Source organism: Haemaphysalis longicornis, unplaced genomic scaffold (genome assembly GCF_048455015.1).
Source record: "Haemaphysalis longicornis isolate Haplotype H1 unplaced genomic scaffold, Haemaphysalis longicornis Haplotype H1 scaffold_1, whole genome shotgun sequence".
Lineage (NCBI taxonomy): Eukaryota > Metazoa > Arthropoda > Arachnida > Ixodida > Ixodidae > Haemaphysalis > Haemaphysalis longicornis.
The window spans coordinates 72,583,473-72,590,439 of NW_027526203.1; the positions used below are offsets into that span (position 1 = coordinate 72,583,473).

At 45.4% G+C, this 6,967-nt stretch overlaps 1 long non-coding RNA gene across 1 annotated transcript; it reads right to left on the minus strand.

Moving 5' to 3' along the window:
• Nucleotides 1-1,032: 1,032 nt before the first annotated feature.
• On the minus strand, nucleotides 1,033-6,064 carry LOC144177488 (uncharacterized). Its single transcript, XR_013323825.1, has 3 exons — nucleotides 5,941-6,064; nucleotides 4,664-4,895; nucleotides 1,033-1,601 (listed from the first exon to the last, which is right to left on the minus strand). It is a non-coding gene; the product is annotated as an uncharacterized LOC144177488 (long non-coding RNA).
• Nucleotides 6,065-6,967: the final 903 nt, after the last annotated feature.

The following is a 6,967-nucleotide window of genomic DNA, read 5'->3' on the forward strand; positions in this document are numbered from 1 at the left end:
TGAAATTGGAACGTTCAGCAGGCCGCCATGGTTTTTCACAGCCTTGCAGATAACTCGTTGAGAAATATACGACAGCTCTGCGAAATTCTCGACCGCAACCTGCTTATTGATGCTGAAGCTCGATAAGGGTCGCTTGTCTCCGGCCTCACCCAGTGACGATATTCGCTGTGCTCCAGCCACGCAGACTGAAACTTGCACTTCCGCCTGGCATCCTGTCAAAGTAAAGTTGCAGGCATTGCACTCAGCACAAACGCAAACGTTCGCCGAGAAATGACGCGCGAGGCCGACGCATGGACTGAGTACCGACCGACCGTTGATATAACTTGCGTTGGATTGCATTGGATTTCTGGCTCCCATTTGTTGCCAGACGATGCAGGCGCTGCCAATTTCAGAACCGAAACTTGCTGTTGCTCTTCTGTCAAGGCTACTTGTTTTCGCGGTCATTCCTCAGTAAACGCGTTTTTGAAATCAGTGGGACTTACGGAAATACGTCGTTCATTTGCTTTATTAAAACAAAGTCCACTAAATTTTCAAGGATTACAAGGAGCTCACTTATATTTAAGGAGTTTCAAGGGCCCTTGAATGAATGTTATCAAATTCAAGGATATTCAAGGATTTCAAGGGTCTGTGCGAACCCTGAAAACGCGTGCTCCCATTGAGGTCCGGGTCCTTCGCTTAGGCGGAGTGATAGCGCACATGAGCTATTGCCGCTCTTAATTTCTGCCAGAGTATATCAAAAAATTTCCAGCTGGGAATAAAGATCGAAATGGGAATTTCCTACCATGAAATAAATTATTCCACCCGGTAATTGTACTTGTCCTGCAAAAGAAAACTAATTTCTAGCTAGAAATGCAGCTGGAAATTTCTGCAATCCAGCTTGAGTTGCAGATTTTTTCAGCTTCAAAATAACTACTACTCCAGGTATCAAAATTCCAGCTGGACATAAAGCCCACCAAACCTCGGGTTCTATAATCCTGCAAGAAATAGAATTATTTGCACCTAGGTGCACCACATTGGTGCACTACTTTTGCCAGTAAGGCATTACGCTTAAAGCTCATTTTTTCAAACTTCAATACTTCCAATTTATGGATAATTAGAACTGTATGATTTGGTCTAGCCAAGCTCCATAGCGGTCGATATTTGAAGAAGCCCACTCATTCGAACACGAATAGGTTCCGCCACACAGAACTAAAATACACACCACCATGCCGGTGCCTAAGCACCTGGCACGTGGCCAGGGAAATGCACCCGATGCCTACACATGAAGCTGCGTACAATAGAGAAAGCAACATAGAGTAAAACTGATCTAAAATCCCCCATGGCAGTTTCTCAGAAAAACGTATTCTTTGCGGATTACCTCCTACGGCTTTCAAAGATGCATTTCTGCTTTTTCGGCTTTCGAAGATGCACTTCTGTTTTTCGGCTTTTGCAGATGCATTTTTGCTTTTGCGGCTTTTGAAGATGCGTTTCTGCTCTTTCGGCTTTGGATGGTGCATTTCCGTGCCGTGGAGGATGTGGGCCTCGAGTCTGCGCCAAGATCCACGTGATGACGTGGCTCTGTTGGGCCTCTCCCAGAGAAGTGTGGTGTTGGGGGGCAGTGCCTGTAAATACAAGAAAAAGAACCCAATCAAGGGACCTGTGTTTGCAAATGGAAACAGTTCACTACTGAAGATTCTGTTCAATGTTTCACACAACTGCAGCTGTACTGGAGGGCACAAATCAACGAATGAGCTCTGAAAGAAATCATAACAGCATGATTGCTGCCTTTGTGCGGCGAGGAGTAGTAGTATGTAAGTCTTTATGGCGCAAAGGCATCGAGGCCCAAGTGCACCAGATCAAGATGATTGGTCTTTCAGTCAGTAAAATACAACTGGAACGAATGTGAGGCCTAAAAATAAATATTTGGCATGGGGGTGTGAGAAGATGGTCATGATGAAATGATGACAGCATCCGTGTGTAAACAGTGCCCAGAGCATAAAACATGTCCCACGCGTTATCAAGAAATGTGAAGGCCCCGACTTATCCTACTCTGGACTTACGCACAGGAGGTACGGAGTTGAAAATATCTCGAATGTAAGTTAAAAGGTGGTTCAGTGAATACATATGTTCATCCATTAAAAGTAACGATGGGTGCAGAGGTATGGCATATCTACAAATCTCAGGAAAGTGCCGGCGTCTAGTGTCCTCAAATTTTCTACACTCAATTAGGATATGGAGAACTGAGAGCCATCCTCCCCATCTGTTGCAGACTTGTGATTGTGCGCTGCTAAATAGATAATGTACCATATGTGTGGCAAATTCTCACTATGCATATAGATATTTCAGTGTACAGTAAATGCTCGTTAATTTGACACCCGTTAATTCAGAAATTCGGATAATTCGGACGGCTCTATTGGTCCCGACCAAAGTGCATGTTAGTCTAAGGGACCAAACCTTCGTTATTACGACAGAATTCGGCCCCGCACCGCTTAATTCGGACAAATGCTGACGGCTGCCGCTGCACAAAAGTGTGGTAAATCAGCAGCACTGGAACCACTGGAGTGAAACAGAAACCTGAAAGGCATCGCCATCGTCATCAACCACGATTCTGACGAAGAGTCATGCAAGGAGGTGCAGACACGACATCATCGCACCTCACGAGAAGTCTCGGAGGCGCATTTGATATTGGAGGACGTTTTCCAGAGCAGTTCCGACAGTTTGTGTGCTGTTGGCCACTTGGAAGAGTTAAGAAAAATTGCACTGCCAGCCGGAATCTGCGCAAAAAAGCTGACGACTATTACAAAATACTTCAGCAAATAAAGGTATGCTTCTCCAACGTGATTTTAATGTTGTTTTTCCTATTCATTCATTAATTCGGCATTCGGATAATTCGGACATTTTTCCCGCTCCCGGGAGATCTGAATTAACGAGCTTTTACTGTACCTTTTTTTTCTGCAGAATATTCACCCTACTGTGGTTTCATGAAATGTAACTTGTTCAGTAGTAGTTCATCCCATTCTTGTTGCGAGAGTTTTCTTTGCAGAAGTGGCTTTATGTCCTGGTGCAGCACCGGTGATCAGACTATGCCACTGCGGTGTGCGGCCTCGCCAGCACATCAGCGATTTCATTTCCCGGAATGCCACTGTGGCCAGGCAGCCATCAAGTTATTTGGAGGTTTTCAGAAAAGGCCAACATTATCGATCTGATGAGATTATTAAAACCATGTTTCTACTAGCTCTCCCTGTCTTAACGCTGTTAAAACACTCAGTCTAAAAACAATTGAGTGTTGTGCTTTGGTTTTTATAATGTAGTTACTGAGAGTAAAATTTCATGTGCTCCCACTGTAAAAAATACTCGCGTTTGTGTTCATTGTTTTTGTGCTGTCCAAGTTCCGGCCATGGGCTGCACATGAAATAGTGGAAGCAGACTTTGAGGCATCTGTGTAAAAACAATTTTACCGGTACTTGTCTCGCAAATACAAACAATGTAAAATCATATCTGTGGGCACATTCTTTTTTGCTAAACTCTTTCAAGAACACGGGGGCAACAACATTTCAAATACTGGTTTGATAGGTTCCTTGGAATGAGATCCGGAATTCTTCAGCCTGCACGTCGACTTGAAATGGGAAAGGCCTAGCAATTGATGGACAGTTTAAACATACGTTTTTAGCAGACACGCACGCCATTTCAAATGCTTTTGAAAAGAGGTGACTTTTAAAGCATACATTAAACCAGTGCATGTTCGCCAATGTGTTAGGCTCCCCATATCCCACCCCACGTACACACTTTGTGCAGGGCTTGTCTGGAAGGCAACAGACCCAAGTGGAAAAGAAGCCTGAAGAGTAGCTCTGGGTCTAACATTTTTAATGATGGTGTCAATGCCAACTTCTACACCACACTCTTATAGTCTAGACGATCTTACTAGACTATTAAAAAGCCTCACATGACATGCTTTGTCCAATGCCTAGGAGTGGTAGGAAATTACCTTTCAAACGTTCAGTGTATTATACACTTCATTTTAGTTTGTTTGATGTGTGAGATCCTTTCGATCCAGCAGAACACAAAGAAACTTGTTTTTTTTTCACTGGTATGTCTACTCCTGTGAGTGGACGCTAGGCAATGGTTAAATGGCACGGTCTATGAAACAGAAGGCAGGTGCCCTTTTCAGGATACAGTTTATATCCGTTTTTTTTTTCTGCCCACTTCGAAAGTTTCTTCCCACGTAGTCTGCTGACGGATGATGGCATATCTTTCAGGTCAGATGCGCAAAACCTGCCCCTGCCAGTGACTAGGAGGAGGGGTAGAAGCACGAAATACCAGTTCTCCCGCCCGCTCGGAAGCCGAAGCTGGATTGAACGCCGGCCATGGCCTCGAGTCATGGCCCACGTTTTGAGGAAGGCGATAACGAGGCGTCCTCTGCTTTCACTCGTTAGGGCAATGCTGCTCCCTTTCAGGACAAAAGGTGGACTGCAATCACAAACCTTTTCAAGCACTCCTGCTTCCCAATCCCAGTGCAGTGTTGTTAAACTTTTCATTCCTTTGAACTGAGATGGCTTCCCTTGCGGTTTTAAGTAACGAGCCGTTACTGTATAAACAAACACTACAAGCTGTGTGAAGTGCTCACACCAATCCCAGGTACCTCGCACGAGGAAGGTGTTACCTAGGATCTCTTAAGCTTCTTTACCTGGCACAGTGGTGCAGCTTTGTCGTCATCGTTTTCTCCATCTGCTCTTTCGGCTTTCGAAGATGCATTCACGAGCAGTTGAGGACATGCAGATCGGCTCTTTTGGCTTGCAAAAATGCGTTTCCAGGCAGTGGATGAGACGTGGGGTTCGAGTTCCTCTTCGCAGAGAACGTTGCGATGACGTGGCTCTGCAGCAGCTCTCCCGAAGCAGTGTGGTGTTGGAGGGCAGTCCCTGTGAACACAGGAAAACGAATTCAAGGAATGCAAATGAACCCATTTCACTGCTGTAAATTCCATGTAATGTTTCACAAAAGAACTTCAGCTACACTGCAGGGCATAAATCAACGAATCAGCTCCGAAAGAAGACATGATGGCATGAACTGCTGCCTATCTGAGCGGCTAGAAGCTTGACCTGCCAGGTTACAGTCACAAACAAAAAGAATTAGAAAACTTGAGTCAATCATACAGAAAACGCTTCGCAAAAGAGCACCACGTATAGGAACGATATGCAGTCGTGAAAGCTCGTTAATTCAAACTCAAATAATCAGGAATTATTTGAGCTGGCCAAGACTCCCCACAAGTCAATGTATAAAGAAGCCTCTCAATCCTAACCCGAGCAGGTTCTGCCACGGGAAATTCGAACTACGCAACACCATGGCGGGGTCTTGGTGCCTGGCATGCACGCATTGAAATGCACCCGTAGCCCACAATGAGGTGCGCAGAACAAAGAAGACTAAAACAATTTTAAATCCCACAGGACGGATGTTCTGGTAAATGTACTGCTTGCAGATAACGTCAATGAGGACACGAGTGCAGTGGTGTGCAGCCCACGGACAGATGTGAACATCATTTCTCAGGAGAAAAGCGCAAAACCCACCCCTGCCAGTTAGGAGGAGGAGGAGGAGGAGGAGGAGGAGCACGAAGCCCCAGTTCGGCCGCCCGCTCGGAAGCCAAAGCCGGACTAAACACCGGCCATGCCCCCGAGTCATGGCCCACGTTTTGAGGAAGGCAAAGAGGAGGCCGTCCTCTGCTTTCCCTCGTTGGAGCAAAGAGCTGGCTGCTGCCTTTCAGGACAAGAGGTGGACTGCGGTCACAAACTTCTTCAAACACTGCTGCTTCCCAATCGCAGTGCAGTGTTGTTAAACTTCACTTTCATTAGTTCGAACTGAGATGGCTTCCCTTGCAGTTTTAATTATCGAGCAATTACTGTACAAACACTACAAGCTCTGTGAAGCACTGAAGCCAATTCCAGGCACTGTGCCCGAGGCAGGCCTTACCTGAGACCGCTTCCTCCTTTATAGCTGGCATCATCCTCGTCTTCTCCTTCTGCTCCTTCAGCTTTCGAAGATGCATATCCGAGCAGTTGAGGACACGCGGATCTGCTCCTTCGGCTTTCCAAGCAGTGGACGAGACGTGGGGTTTGAGTTCGTCTTCGCAGAGAACGTTGCGATGACGTGGCTCTGTTGCAGCTCTCCCGCAGCAGTGTGGTGTTGGGGGGCAGTGCCTGTGAACACGCAAATGAACACATTTCACAACTGTAAATTCTATGCAATGTTTCATGCAACTACTGCAGCTGCACAGCAGGGCATAAATCGGCACATCAGCTCTGAAAGAAGTCATGATGGCACGATTGCTGCCTATTCGTGCGGCAAGGAGCTTGACCTGATGATGAAATGGAATGAACTGGGTTAAACTCTCCGGCTTGCAGTCCCGAAGTTTGTAGGGTTTACAGTTTGCAGGGTCTGTAAGGTTTGGCGTTGCACGCACGCAAAATTCAGCAAACGTTACACTAAAACTCACTAATGTCCTTTTCAAAAATGAAAGTTCACATGAATGCCCGCAGATTAATAGAAATAGTGTACTGCCATTCCGGTGCTCGTACACCGAACAGGGTTCGTACGGGCTTCAAAAGCCGAAATTCAAGGATTTTCAAGGACTTTCAAGAACCAGAAAACACATTTTCAAGGTCCCCATCATATGTTTTATCTATGATTATTTACTCTTTTTCAACACAATGCAAAATTTTGATATTGCCTAATACCTAAGAACATTAATGCACATTTACACAGGTGCTATGGGTTCATGAATGCTCCCCCGGCTTTATTTTTTTTTTATTTCGTAGTTTGCATTTGGAGGTTTTTCTTTTTTCTTGGTGTTTTGCTGAGGCTGTTTTATTTCAAAACTTAGTTAATGTTGCCTGCATCTTCTGCTTTGTCAGCAAGAGTATCAGCTGAAATTAACTTAGCAAGTGTTGCTGCAAGGAAGGATGAACTATGTACACGTCCACCATTTGCACATAAAAGG